Consider the following 14,624-nt stretch of genomic DNA (forward strand, 5'->3'; position numbering starts at 1 on the left):
TATACTCTTGATGGCTCTGCCATTTATTGTATAACTCCACCCTACATTAGTTCTTCCAAAATGCATCACTTCACATTTATCTGGATTAAATTCCATCTGCCATTTCTCCGCCCAATTTTCCAGCCTATCTATATCCTGCTGTATTGTCCGACAATGTTCATCGCTATCCGCAAGTCCAGCCATCTTTGTGTCATCCTTAAACTTGCTGATAACACCAGTTACACCTTCTTCCAAATCATTTATATATATATATATATATATATATCACAAATAGCAGAGGTCCCAGCACCACTGGTCACAGACCTCCAGCCGGAAAAGCACCCTTCGACTGCTACCCTCTGTCTCTGTGGCCAAGCCAGTGTTCTACCCATCTAGCCACCTCTCCTTGTATCCCATGAGCCTTAACCTTCTTAACCAACCTGCCATGAGGGACTTTGTCAAATGCCTTACTGAAATCCATATAGACAACACCCACGGCCCTTCCTTCGTCAACCGTTTTTGTCACTTCCTCAAAAAACTCCTCCAAATTTGTAAGGCACGACCTCCCTCTTACAAAACCATGCTGTCTGTCACTAATGAGATTGTCCCGTTCTAAATGCGCATACATCCTGCCTCTAAGAATCCTCTCCAACAACTTCCCTACCACTGACGTCAAGCTCACTGACCTATAATTACCCGGGTTATCCCTGCTACCCTTCTTAAATGACGGTACCACATTCGCTATCCTCCAATCCTCAGGGACCTCACCTGTGTTCAATGAAGAGACAAAGATTTCCGTCAGAGGCCCAGCAATTACATCTCTTGTGTCCCTGAGCAGTCTAGGATAGATGCCATCAGGCCCTGGGGATTTGTCAGTTTTAATGTGACCAAAAAAACCTAACACTTCCTCCCTTGTAATGGAGATTCTCTCTAACGGGTCAACACCTCCCTCTGAGACACTCCCAGTCAATAAGTCCCTCTCCTTTGTGAATACCGATGCAAAGTATTCATTTAGGATCTCCCCTATTCCCTTGGGTTCTAAGCATTTGCATACTGGATTTTTAAGGGATGACGTGATTGAGATGTTAAGATGATGATAAAAATGTTGATCTGGAGAAATGGAGAGAAACCATTTCCTCTGCTGTTAGATAGGGAGAAAATCATTATTTGTGCCAGGGGAATCTAGGAAAAAGAATGCAATCTTAAAATTTGAGCAAGGCTCCTCAGACATAATGTAAGGACGTACTTCTTCATACAATAATGGAAATGGAAATCTAGAACTCACACCTAAGAAGCTGTCGGGCTGGGGGCAAATGAAATTTCAACACAGACAGAATTATGTTTGGCAAGAGTGTAAAGGTTTACAGAAGCAAAGTATGCAAAAAGAGTTAAGATACAGATCACCTATCATCTAGATAAATAGTGGAACAGATTGCAGGAGCTAAATGGCCTATTTCTGTTCCTATGATCAAACAGAAGATAGGGAAGATATATCAATGACTGTGGACTGGGTAAAAGAAAAAATTACATCAAAGGATGAAACTGAGCTCCTTTACCAAAGGCATTGTAGGAAGTGGCAGTGAATTAAACAGTACTACCGAAAAAGCAAAATACTGCAGATGGTGGAAACCAGAAAACAAAAATGGAAATAGCTCCAAATTCCATTATTAGATCTTACCTGCAGAGAAGCAGAATTCAGTGAGTTGACGGCCCATTGTTTATTGGAATGTACTTGCAGAGAGGGGTGGGTATTTGGCATGGTGGGGTCAGGGACGCTGGCAGATCCTGAGACATTACATGGATGGGATGTGCAGGGAGTGTTGCTGATTGTAGGGAGATATTGTGGGGAGTGGTATGTGATAGTTACAGGGTTAGCTTCAGGAGGAAGCTTGTTCCTCCTGGCCCATCTGAATTACATTATGGTTCTTGCCATTCTCCCCATGTTTTTAACCTGCTGGGTTTCCCGAAGTTAGGTAAGTGCAGCTAACAAAAGCGAAGGCACTCAACCTCTTTAAAAAGTTTCAGTGACTGGGCCACTGGTTTGAGGTAAACTTGGGTTCAATATAGAATTTTTTGTCAATTTAACTTCTCATCCACCAATCTTTGGGGTTTCAAATTATTCCAGGCGTTTCAGATCTGAGACCTTTCTGTTTTGAGGAAGAGTTGTAGACCTGACATGTCTAACCATTGATTTATTGTTCTCCATTTTTGTTTCTCCATTGATTTGCTGCAGACTTCTCACAGAGAACTGGTGTCGAAAAGTTACTCAATCTGACAGCATGAGGGAAATAAATTAACATCAATAGATACAATCATTAAATAGTTTTGTCATCTTGACACTGCCGGTTAATTCAGTTCCCTTGCGCTATGGAGCTCAGTAGCTGTTGCTGACCAGTTCATTTGACAATGCCATCACTTCCACTGAAATAAGATATAATCAAATTAACTGCAGAGGGACAATATCAACAGAACCCTAAAATCCTATTTTTGTTTTGTTCAAGTATTTTGATGTAAAACAGGAATGGAAATGCTCTGTTGTTTTGCCTTGCAGGTTTTCGGTGTTTGAACAGCCATTGGTATTTGCTGTTTTTAATAGTATCTAGATAATTCCTGTGAATATACACTGCAAAAGCACAGTAGAATCTGTGCTACTGCAAACCAAAGTGAGATCGCACACTGTTCAAAATTTCTATTTTACAAAAATAAAATTTCATAAGAGCTAGGGTGTGGAGAGACAAAATGGGAGTGATTACCTTTGCCCTTTGGAAGCTGATGTGGTGATGGTTTTCTGTGGGTAATAATGAATGAAGGTACTGGTGGCACTGTGGTTAGCACTGCTGCCTCACAGCGCCTGGGACCCAGGTTCGATTCCCAGCTTGGGTCACAGTCTGCGTAGAGTTTGCACGCTCTCCCCGTGTCTGCATGGGTTTCCTCCGGTTTCTTTCCACAGTCCAAAAGATGTGCAGGTTAGGTACATTGACCATGCTAAATTCTCCGTCAGTGTACCCGAACAGGCGCCGGAGTGTGGGATTTTCATCGTAACTTTGTTGCAGTGTTAATGTAAGCCTACTTGTGACACTAATAAACAAAATAATAAATAAACTTAACCTTAAACTTATTTCTTTCTGCCCAATGACTGATATATTCATCGTTAAAAAGGCCCTGCAAGTGTTCATCTCTATTTTCACACTGTGAAGAAAGCATTTATCTATGGTGGGTTAAAATCTCCTTAGACCTTCTGTTGTGGGAGTATAGATTTATAAAAAGAACTGGACTATGCAACAGATTAATTTTTCTACGTGCTGTGCTATATTCACGTAGTTTTGCAACAAAATACAGAGTCATGCATAGTTGCTCAATTATGTATCAGAAGCAAATCGATTAATTGTGCATAATATTACAGTATGCACAGACCAGCAAATGAAAGAGCACTTGCTATCAGTAAACTGCACTGTTAAGTGAAAGCAATGTTTTATTAATTATTGACAATACTGCAGAATTCACATGAGGATACGGAGATTTAAAGAAAATATCATTGTCATCTTCATTAATCAGTTCCTTGCTTCAATCTGAAGTAAACAGCTTAGAATGAATGACTTGCACCACCTAGTGGATTATTCCTGTACAGCTCTAATTCACAGGGTTCTGGATAGATATGCTTGATATTCATTTTATATGCACATAAAAAAGACATTCCACAAAAGTACATCTGTTTGCTTATTTAAAATCTGGATGGAATTTGCTCAGTTAAATGTACTTATTTAAAACCTTTATGAAGTGCTGCCAGGATCCATTTTAAGTTCCTTCACAGCATGTCTGAACGAACAACATTACAAATGATCATCACTGTAAAATAGTTTATTGCTGCTAACAATTACTATCACTTTGAAATTTATAATTGCATCATTACGTTTTAACAGGGGACATCTTCCTCAAATTGCCCGATTACAATAATTTACTCATATGATTTAAGTTTGAATCTGGGTGACAAACCACACATTTAAATAGAAAATTGGCGAGAGGTGTATGTGAGCCTTATTTCTGCAGTGATGTCATTGATTTTTCTGTGATAGACGGCACTTGAAGCAGCATCATGAATAGCTCCTTACTGTTGTAAGATAAAAGCTATCTGGATGAGGTTTTGTTACCTCGTGCTTTGATAAATTCCTGATCTGCAACTCTTGAATGCAATTGTCAGCTTTGAAGATCAGAGCCTCTGGCTCTGATCTTCAGGTCGTCGTTGGCCTCTGGTATAGTACCAGAAGATTGGAGGTTAGCGAATGTTGTCCCATTGTTTAAGAAGGGGAACAGAGACTTCCCCGGGAATTATAGACCGGTGAGTCTCACTTCTGTTGTCGGCAAGATGTTGGAAAAAATTATAAGGGATAGGATTTATAGTTATTTGGAGAGTAATGAATTGATAGGTGATAGTCAGCATGGTTTTGTGGCAGGTAGGTCGTGCCTTACTAACCTTATTGAGTTTTTTGAGAAAGTGACCAAGGAGGTGGATGGGGGCAAGGCAGTGGACGTGGTATATATGGATTTTAGTAAGGCGTTTGATAAGGTTCACCATGGTAGGCTTCTGCAGAAAATGCAGATGTATGGGATTGGGGGTGATCTAGGAAATTGGATCAGGAATTGGCTAGCGGATAGGAAACAGAGGGTGGTGGTTGATAGTAAATATTCATCATGGAGTGCGGTTACAAGTGGTGTACCTCAGGGATCTGTTTTGGGGCCACTGCTGTTTGTAATATTTATTAATGATCTGGATGAGGGTATAGTTGGGTGGATTAGCAAATTTGCTGATGACACCAAAGTCGGTGGTGTGGTAGACAGTGAGGAAGGGTGTCGTAGTTTGCAGGAAGACTTAGACAGGTTGCAAAGTTGGGCCGAGAGGTGGCGGATGGAGTTTAATGCGGAGAAGTGTGAGGTAATTCACTTTGGTAGGAATAACAGATGTGTTGAGTATAGGGCTAACGGGAGGACTTTGAATAGTGTGGAGGAGCAGAGGGATCTAGGTGTATGTGTGCATAGATCCCTGAAAGTTGGGAATCAAGTAGATAAGGTTGTTAAGAAGGCATATGGTGTCTTGGCGTTTATTGGTAGGGGGATTGAATTTAGGAGTCGTAGCGTTATGTTGCAACTGTACACAACTCTGGTGCGGCCGCACTTGGAGTACTGTGTGCAGTTCTGGTCCCCACATTACAGGAAGGATGTGGAGGCTTTGGAGAGGGTGCAGAGGAGGTTTACCAGGATGTTGCCTGGTATGGAGGGGAGATCCTATGAGGAGAGGCTGAGGGATTTGGGATTGTTTTCGCTGGAAAGGCGGCGGCTAAGAGGGGATCTTATTGAAACATATAAGATGATTAGAGGTTTAGATAGGGTGGATAGTGATAGCCTTTTTCCTCTGATGGAGAAATCCAGCACGAGGGGGCATGGCTTTAAATTGAGGGGGGGAAGTTATAGAACCGATGTCAGGGGTAGGTTCTTTACCCAGAGGGTGGTGAGGGATTGGAATGCCCTGCCAGCATCAGTAGTAAATGCGCCTAGTTTGGGGGCGTTTAAGAGATCCGTAGATAGGTTCATGGACGAAAAGAAATTGGTTTAGGTTGGAGGGTCACAGTTTTTTTTTTAACTGGTCGGTGCAACATCGTGGGCCGAAGGGCCTGTTCTGCGCTGTAATGTTCTATGTTCTATGTTCTATCTCAAATCGGACAATTTGATAGCAGACGTCCTATGTTAAAACCTAATGATACAATTACAAATCTCAAACTAAAATTAACTATTTTAAAGCGATGATAATTCCTAATGTTTTTTCCTTCATCCAGACATGATGTGAATGAACGTAAAATGAATCCTTGCACCATTCCATAAAGGCTTCAAAAACATGTGCATTTCACAAAGTGTAAGGAAATTGTGTTGTGATAAATCATGTATTTAATTTTCTATATAATTTGCATTACCAATAATTCAAGCGTAAACAAAATCCTTTAATGATAGCACATAGGTCAAATTTGACCAGCCTTCAAATACATACAAACAATTTTAACATACTTTGACTTCACACTGTTTAGGAAGCATTTGAGTTTTTTCTTCAAAATCCTTTGTGTTAAGCTTGAACCTTGCTAATTTTGTGAAAATGCCTCTACTTTATTTATAGCTGAATATCGCTGTCCCTCATGGACACATTCACCTTGTTAAAACAGGGGAAATTGAATAGCTCTTAGTCAAAGAAAATTTCTCATCTGAAAAGTATTACAAGTTGGAATAATTTTGGGACTGCCCAGAAACTTTTTAAGTTTCTATTTTCCCCTCCTTTGTTTTTTAATTTAATTTATTTGGCATTCTACGTTCTTCGGTTTCTCACATTTGGAAATAAGCTAGATGTATTGTGTGCTGTTCTGCTATAGAAACGATCTGTGCATCGTTCTCCCATTTGCAGTTTCCTTGGTGGCTCAGTAGAATAACGAATGACGTGCTGTGGTACTGTTGGAATTAATTGGACTCTGTCACAGTGCTGATTGGGCTATTGTTATTCTTTGTATCTCTGTATATGATATGGAGATGCCGGCGTTGGACTGGGGTGAGCACAGTAAGAAGTCTCACAACACCAGGTTAAAGTCCAACAGGTTTATTTGGAATCACGAGCTTTCGGAGCGCTGCTCCTTCATCAGGTGAGTGGAATCACCTTCAACAGGTGAGAAAAAAGAACAAAGAAAATTACAGCACAGGAACAGGCCCTTCGGCCCTCCAAGCCTGCACCGACCATGCTGCACGACTTAACTATAACCCCCTACCCTTCCGGGGACCATATCCTTCTAATCCCATCCTATTCATGTACTTGTCAAGACGCCCCTTACAAGTCACTACCACATCCGCTTGCACGACCTCCCCCGGCAACGGGTTCTAGGCACCCGCTACTCCGTGTAAATATCTGCCTTGTACATCTCCTTTAAACCTTGCCCCTCGCACCTTAAACCTATGCCCCCTCGTAATTGACTCTTCCACCCTGGGAAAAAGCTTCTGACTATCCACTCTGTCCATGCCCCTCATAATCTTGTAGATTTCTATCAGGTCGCCCCTCAACCTTCGTCGTTCCAGTGAGAACAAATCGGGTTTCTCCAACCTCTCCTCAAACCAGTGCCCTCCATGCCAGGTAACATCCTGGTAAATCTTTTCTGTACTCTCTCCAAAGCCTCCACATTCTTCTGGTAGTGTGGCGACTAGAATTGAACACTATATTCCAAGTGCAGCCTAACTAAGGTTCTATAAAGCTGCAACATGACTTGTCAATTTTTCAACTCAGTGCCCTGGCCGATGAAGGCAAGCATACCGTATGCCTTCTTGACTACCTTCTCTACCTGCGTTGCCACTTTCAGTGACCTGTGTACCTGTACACCCAGATCCTTCTGCCTACTAATACTCTTAAGGGTTCTGCCATTTACTGTATATTTCTTATCTGTATTAGACCTTCCAAAATGCATTACCTCACATTTGTGCGGATTAAACGCCATCTGCCATCTCTCCGTCCAAGTCTCCAACTGATTTATATCCTGTTGTATCCTCTGATGGTCCTCATCACTATCCGCAAATCCACCAACCTTTGTGTCGTCTGCAAACGTGCTAATCAAACCAGTTACATTTTCCTCCAAATCATTTATATACATTACAAACAGCAAAGGCCCCAGCACTGATCCCTGAGGAACACCACTTGTCACAGCCTGCCATTCAGAAACGCACCCTTCCACTGCTACTCTCTGTCTTCTATGACTGAGCCAGTTCTGTATCACCTCTGATCCCATGTGGCCTCACCTTCTGCACCAGTCTGCCATGAGGGACCTTGTCAAAGGCCTTACTGAAGTCCATGTAGACAACATCCACTGCTCTACCCTCATCAACCATCTTTGTCACTTCCTTGAAAAACTCAATCAAGTTAGTGAGACACGAACTCCCCTTCACAAAACCTTGTTGCCTCTCGCTAATATGTCTAGTTATTTCCAAGTGGGAGTAAATCCTGTCTCGAAGAATCCTCTCCAATAATTTCCCTACCACTGATATCAGGCTCACTGGCCTGTAATTACCTGGATTATTCTTGCTACCCTTCTTAAACAAAGGAACAACATTGGCTATTCTCCAATCCTCTGGACCTCCCCTGTAGCCAGTGAGGATACAAACATTTCTCTCAAGGCCCCAGCAATTTCCTCCCTTGCTTCTTTCCGTGTTCTGCGGTATGTCCCATCAGGCCCTGGGGACTTGTCTACCTTAATGTTACTCAAGAATCCCATTATCTCCTCCTTTTTGATCTCAACATGAATCAAACTATCTACACACCCTTTCCCAGACTCATCATCCACCAAGTCCTTCTCTTTGGTGAATACTGACGCAAAGTACTCATTTAATACCTCACCCATTTCCTCTGGCTCCACGCATAGAGTCCGTCCCCTGTCCTTGAGTGGGCCAACCCTCTCCCTGGCTACCCTCTTGCTCTTTATGTATATCTGTTGTGAGATTTCTTACTGTCTCTGTATAGGAAGAGAGAAACCATCCAGTATTTTTGTATCTTGCTTCCCAATGACACCTGCTGGAAATTGTGCACGGATATTGGGTGAGAACACAATGCAGTCTGAATTTGAGATTGCAATATGTCACAAAAAACAGGACAAATTCAATCTGGTCAATTCCAATTACCACCCCATCAGCCAACTCTCAATGATCAGTAAAGTGATTGAAGGAGTCAGCAACAATGCTATCAAGTGGCACTTGCTTTGCAATAACCTACTCATTGATGTGCAGTTTGAGTTCTGTCAGGGTCACTTGGCACTTGACCTCATTACAGCCTTGGTTCTAAGATAGGCAAAAGTGTTGAATTCCAGAGGTGATGTTATAGTAACTGCTCTTGACATCAAGGCAGCATTTAACTGAGGGTGACATCAAGGAGTCCTAGCAAAACTGGAATCAATGGTAATCAGAGGGAAAACTCTTCTTTGGTTGGAGTGATATCTGGCAAAATGAAAGATGGTTGCGGTGGTTGGAGGTCAGTCATCTCAGTTCAGGACATCACTGCAAGAGTTCCTCAGGGTAGTGTCCTAGGCCCAACCATCTTTAGCTGCTTCATCAATGACCTACCTTCCATTATAAGGTCAGAAGTAGGGATGTTTGGCGATGATTCCACAATGTCCCAAACTATTTGTGATTCCTCAGATAATGAAACAATCCATATCCAAATGCAGCCAGTTCTAGACAATATCCAGTTTTGTCCTGACAATGTGGCAAGTAACATTCACCCCACACAAATGCCAGGGCAATGACTAACTCCAACAGGAATTAATCTATCCATCATCCCTTGACATTGAATAGCATTACTTTCGCTGAATATCCCACGATCAACATCCGGAGGTTACAATTGACCAGAAACTGAACTGAACTAGCCACATAAACATTGTGGCTGCAAGAGTTTTCAGAGGCAAGGATTCCTGCAGCGAGTAACTCACCTCCTAACTCCCCAAAGACTGCCCACCAACGAATAATGGCAGCAGTGTGTATCATGTACAAGATGCACTGCAGGAACTCACCAAGGCTCATGAGGGAGCACCTTCACAGTAACTTCATTGCAGTGTTAATGTAAGCCCTACTTTTACTTTCAACTTCCAAACCCATGGCTGCTATCATCTGGATGGACAAGGGCAGCAGATATATGGGAGCACCGCCACCTGGAGGATCCACTCCAAGTCACCCTCCTGACTTGGAAATATATCACCGTTCCTTCACTGTCACTGAGTCAAGATCCTGGAATTCCCTCCATGCCAGCACTGTGGGTGTACCTCCACCTCAGGGACAGCAGCAATTCAAGTAGTCAATCCACCACCACCTTCTCAAGGGCAATAAAGATGGACAATAAATACTGGCCTAACCAGTGACGCTCACATCCCATACATTAATTTTTTTAAATCCTCAAGATGACAATTAAATAAAAGGTTTGGAGTTCATGAGTGCTGTTGTAATCTGTAAAAATGTTCCATCAGTGTCTGTGGTAATTATAGATAAGACCATCAAAATGTTTAGTCACAATGTTTTTAAATCTGTAAATCTAAGTCCTCAGAATTTGGTTCTCGCCAGCATACATCCAAATTGATATTGAAATTGACATTTAGGCATCACTGATGCAATAAATTAGCAGCTATCATTGTGAAAATCAGGTGAAATTCAAGTAGAATTTGCTTGAATTTGACAAGAGAAAGTTGGGATGCAAGTTTTCAATGGTATCAATTCAGAGTTTAGTGAGTCCTACTCAAAGGAACCATAGGAATGGTTGTAAATATATCTCAACAATGTGGTCGGAGTTGCTGTTCACTTTTAGGATTAAGACACATTATTGGAACAGAGGCGATTTCTTCTGCATTTAGTCTAATATGTTGTTCTTGAAGTGGTTTAGTGCTGACATTGAATGGGAAAAATTGGAAACCTTTTTCATCTGCAAGGGATGATAACCTTCAATTTGACGAGCAGAAAATATTTATCTTTAAAGTGCCGATGAGAGATTAGCTCCAGTATCACATCGCTATGTTTTGACAGCAGGCTTTCAGAACATGCCCAGAAGTAAAAGTCTTGCCTAACCGACAAAAGAATGGACAGGAATCTGCTGACCTATTCCACATCACTTAGCAAATTGTAAGATTCAATTTGGGGCAGTTAACATTTCCATGTTAGTTCAAATGTTAAATACTCCACTAAATAAGAAATATTGCTATTGGAATAGGGGAGACGATGCCCTTGTGATATGATCGCTAGACTATTAATCCAGAAGCTCAGCTAATGTTCTGGAGACCCGGGTTCGAATCCCACCACAGCAGATGGTGGAATTTGAATTCAATAAAAGATATCTGGAATGAAGAATCTACTGATGACCATTGTTGATTGTCAAAAACCCATTTGGTTCACTAATGTCCTTTAGGGAAGAAAATCTGCTGCCTTTACCTGGTCTGGCCTCCAGAGCCAAGCAATGTGGTTGACTCTGAAATGCCCTCCAAGCGGAACTAGGGATGGGCAATAAATACTGGCCAGCCAACGACGCCATGTCCCATGGATTCCATTTTATGGATCACCCTTTCAGTCTGCAAGCATGACCTCGTGAATTTGCAGTTGCTTGTCACCTTAATTCATCACCTTGCTCTCATCCTCATATTTCTGTCCTTGCCTGCTACATTGTTCCAGTGAAGCTCAAGATGAGCTGGAGGAACAGCATCTCACCTTCCGCTCAGGCACTTTACAGCCTTCTGGACTCAACATAGCGTTCAGCAATTTCAGACCATAGCTTTGCGCAGCATTGTAGCCAATGAGATTTAATCGAGGCGCGGTCATTTCTTATTAAGAACTTTTCCCAATACCCTGCTATGGTGGATAAATAAATTCAACATTAGCAATTTTTGGTCGTCTCTTCAAAAGAAAAACAAAAACAATTTATACCATGAAATCTGTCCCTCATTTCAATTCTTTTTTTTCATGTGCTTGTCCTAATCTTCTTGTTTTTGCTGTCAGACAGAGCTGCTCGTTATTCTGTCATTCACATTCACTCTGGGACAAATGTTTTGGTTCTTTGCTACAACCATTGCTGTGTCTTTTGTTGCATGACATCTTTCTGGTTTAATCTCACTCGCCCTCTACATTATTCCATGTACCCTTTTCCTCTTGCTCCCCCACCCTCCTTTCGACAGCATAAAGCACATCACATTTCTACCTTCTCTCAGTTCTGAAGAAGTCATATTCAATTTGAAGCGTTAATCCTGTTTCGCTCTCCACAGATGCTGTCAGATCTACTGAGTATTTCCAACATTTTCTGTTTTTATATTGGAACATTTATGTTTTCTAATGATGTCAGTATTTTACTTTAAGCACAATATAGTATTTTTAATGAATCTACTCAATCAATCAAAATCAAGTGCAAAAAAATATTGTGGGCATATTGAATTTAATCAGAATTTAGATATTTATAACACACTAGTTATTCAGCAAAAATATATAAACCGTGACAAGGAGGAAGTACCAGGCTAGATGGGGCATACACAAAGAGCTCTTTTTCTTCTTTTTCATCTCTTCCTTTTTTTGCCTCAAGTGTTCATGATGTCTCAAATTACCCAAGGATGTAAGACTGAAGTCAACATTGATTTACCTTTTCTCTCAACCACCTAGAGCAATGGCTTCCCTCAAAAACTTATCCTTTATACACTTTTTCAGAGGTTAACTTTGATGCTATATTAATTATCCTATAAAGTTCACCTTAAGATAAAATGTGGAATGGTGTGAAACGTTTGTTTAAGCCATGGAGTAAAAGACTACTCTTAAGTTACCTTGCACTTTCTAAGGGTTTCTATAGCCAACACAAGTACAGTATGTTCAGGACTGACAATGAAGCGATTCACTAAAGTAACTTCTGTTTTACTTCCACACTAAGTACCTTTCATACTTCAGCAAGCAAGCACCTCAATTAGGCAAGGTTAACTGAAAATCCAAAGACATGTTGGAAGTAAGGTTAATTGTTTTGAATATTTAGCCAATTACTCTCCCACTATTGCAGAGATCTCGCCTGACCGTGGTCTCTTTTCAACCGAGTGACACCTAAGAATGATCATTCCATAAGCATTGTTTCTAGAGAAATTAACTCTTATGTTTCCAGTCAAACAAAACTTTATTGCTGTACCCAATTTCTATACTTATCTCGAGCTGATTTTTGATAAATATATAATTTCTAACAATGAGCCAAGATAGTTCTTTTGAAAAATAAATCTTGGGAGGAATTTGAATTAAGGTTTCACATTAATTGGGACTGGTGACGGCAATCGTACTGAATTCTTGAATTAAGAATGAGTCCAAGTGTTAAAGTACTTTTGTAATGCATAGTGCAGCATTAATTCAGAACTACAGGATAATCACTTCCATCAAGAGGTAAGTGATTAGTGTGTCAGTTACTGTGCTCCTATCGCTCACCCAATATAGATCAACTGGATAGGCACAGAACTGAGAGCAAGTCACTTCTTTAGCTTGAAACTGGTATATAGAGTAGTGAAGACAGCAGAAGAATGATTAATGGTGGAGTCATATGTTAATTCATTTCACTTGTATATTGTTAAAACTGGTAAGTTCTTTGAGGCACCAGGAATAATATTAGAAGATGTAGAATGAGAAAAAGGCTCAGTCAGTAACACCACACACACACACACACACATTATATATACATTTTATATTGGAATGTTTATGTTTCCTAATGATGCCAATATTTTAATTTAAGCACAATATAGTATTTTTAATGAATCTATTCAATCAATTAGAATTAACTGCAAGCAATATTGTGGGACTCGATGGGCCGAATGGCCTTTTCTGCACTGTGTAGATTCTATGATTCCATGATTTGTCCCTTTGTTGATTTTGATTTGATTTATTATTGTCACATTTATTAGTATATACAGTGAAAAGTATTATTTCTTGCACGCTAAACAGACAAAACATACCGTACATAGGGAAGGAAAGGAGAGATTGCAGAATTTAGTGTTACAGTACTAGCTCAGGTGTAGGGAAAGACCAACTTAATACGAGGTAGTGTCCTTGGACTTTTGTATCTTTTTCCCAATGGAAGAAGGTGGAAGAGAGTATGTCCGGAATGTGTGGGGTCCTTTGGGCGTGCAGTGCTTAATGGAGGCATCTAATTGTTGTTAAAAACTTGATGATAAAACTTTGTGGAATTTCTTCTTAGTCCCTGATATTAAATTAGCAAAACAACAGTACATCCGTTTAAAAATAAGGGGTGATCCATTTAAGACAGTAATGAGATTAAATGTTTTCTCTCAGAGGGTAATGAGTCTTTGAATCTCTATTTCTCAAAAGGCAGTGGAAGCTGAGTCTTTGATGAGGTAGATAAATCCTGATAAACAAGGGAGTGAAAGATTTTTGGGGGTAGGCAGGAAGTTACAATCTCAGATCAGCCCCGATCTTATTGAATGGCAGAGCAAGCTCAAGGGGGCCGAGTCCTGCTCCTAATACATATGTTCAACTTGGAGTCCCACAAGTTTGATCAATTGTATTCAACAAACATACATCTGAGGTTCGAGTGATATAATTATCCTGAAATCCTGCAGGCCTGTATCGATGCCTTCAATCGTATTCTGAAATATTTATTCAGTTCTTTTTGCAACAGTGTGAACTGCATTTTCTGGGAATCTATACCATCCCCAGAATTCTCTGTGATGCACACTAACCCCTATTTTCCATGTGTACATTTTCATAAATCTAAAATTACATGCTAGCAATGACAGAAGCAGAAAATCTCACCCCATATCTTCATTATTTTGTACGTTAGTGGGAGATTTTTTTTCTAATTTTTAGTCTGACTTCTGAAATGTTGCCAGAATTCAACATTTAAATGTTGTCAGAGTGGCGGAAGTTCAAACTGATACTTAATAGCTTTTAAAAGTATGTTTTTTAAAGATACACTGGAGAAACATCATCTTCAAAGTTGTCTCAAAATATGTTATCATGAGAGAGGAATCTTCAGGTCACTTGAACTATGAGTGGTGCCAGTTCACTGTGCAGAAACATTTTATCGAATTGAGGACCCAAGTCTGTTCATGGATGTTTATCTGGTTTTGCACAACAAT

The 14,624-nt window shown here is 40.6% G+C and overlaps 1 protein-coding gene and 1 non-coding gene across 2 annotated transcripts in view; both read left to right on the forward strand.

Annotated features, from left to right (window-relative positions):
• The window catches only part of ascc3 (activating signal cointegrator 1 complex subunit 3), a 562,510-nt gene that overhangs the window by 258,829 nt on the left and 289,057 nt on the right, over positions 1–14,624 (forward strand). The window lies entirely within an intron of this gene.
• On the forward strand, positions 11,289–11,422 carry LOC144494581 (U4 spliceosomal RNA). Its single transcript, XR_013498110.1, has one exon. It is a non-coding gene; the product is annotated as a U4 spliceosomal RNA (small nuclear RNA).

Source organism: Mustelus asterias, chromosome 5 (genome assembly GCF_964213995.1).
Source record: "Mustelus asterias chromosome 5, sMusAst1.hap1.1, whole genome shotgun sequence".
Lineage (NCBI taxonomy): Eukaryota > Metazoa > Chordata > Chondrichthyes > Carcharhiniformes > Triakidae > Mustelus > Mustelus asterias.